Source organism: Arachis stenosperma, unplaced genomic scaffold, assembly GCF_014773155.1.
Source record: "Arachis stenosperma cultivar V10309 unplaced genomic scaffold, arast.V10309.gnm1.PFL2 arast.V10309.gnm1.Scaffold_100025, whole genome shotgun sequence".
NCBI classification, from domain to species: Eukaryota; Viridiplantae; Streptophyta; class Magnoliopsida; order Fabales; family Fabaceae; genus Arachis; species Arachis stenosperma.
Window position 1 is genome coordinate 1603858 of NW_026651369.1, and position 1071 is coordinate 1604928.

The following is a 1071-nucleotide window of genomic DNA, read 5'->3' on the forward strand; positions in this document are numbered from 1 at the left end:
ATTATTCATAGCTTTAAGACATAGTTACTACATACTAATGATTATGTAATAAAGACATAAACATATTAAAGCTTAAAAATCGAAAAACAGAGAAATAAGAACAAGGAATGAGTCCACCTTAGTGATGGTGGCGCTTTCTTCTTGAAGAACCAATGATGTCCTTGAGCTCTTCTATGTCTCTTCCTTGCCTTTGTTGCTCCTCCCTCATTGCTCTTTGATCTTCTCTAATTTCATGGAGAATGATGGAGTGTTCTTGATGTTCCACCCTTAATTGATCCATATTGTAACTCAAGTCTTCTAGAGAAGTGTTGAGTTGTTCCCAGTAGTTGTTGGGAGGAAAGTGCATCCCTTGAGGCATCTCCGGGATTTCTTGGTGATGAGCTTCCTCATGCGTCTCTTGGGATCCATGAGTGGGCTCTCTTGTTTGCTCCATCCTCTTCTTAGTGATGGGCTTATCCTCCTCAATGGGGATGTCTCCTTCTATGATAACTCTAGCTGAGTAACATAGATGGCAAATAAGATGAGGAAAAGCTAGCCTTGCCATGGTGGAGGACTTTTTGGCTATTTTGTAGAATTCAAGGGAGATGGCTTCATGAACTTCTACTTCCTCTCCAATCATGATGCTATGGATCATGATGGCCCGATCCACAGTAACTTCGGATCGGTTGCTAGTGGGGATGATGGAGCGTTGGATGAACTCCAACCATCCTCTAGCCACAGGCTTGAGGTCCAGTCTTCTTAATTGAACCGGCTTGCCTTTGGAGTCTCTTTTCCATTGAGCTCCTTCAACACATATGTCCATAAGGACTTGGTCCAACCTTTGATCAAAGTTGACCCTTCTTGTGTAGGGGCGTGCCTCTCCTTGCATCATGGGCAAGTTGAATGCCAACCTCACATTTCCCCAGAACCATTGTAAGATAGTTCTTTGGATTTGGGTTCATACTTTGATCATGGTTCCTAGTGATCCATGCATTGGCATAGAACTCTTGAACCATTAAGATTCCGACTTGTTGAATGGGGTTGGTCAGAACTTCCCAACTTCTTCTTTGGATCTCATGTCGGATCTCCGGA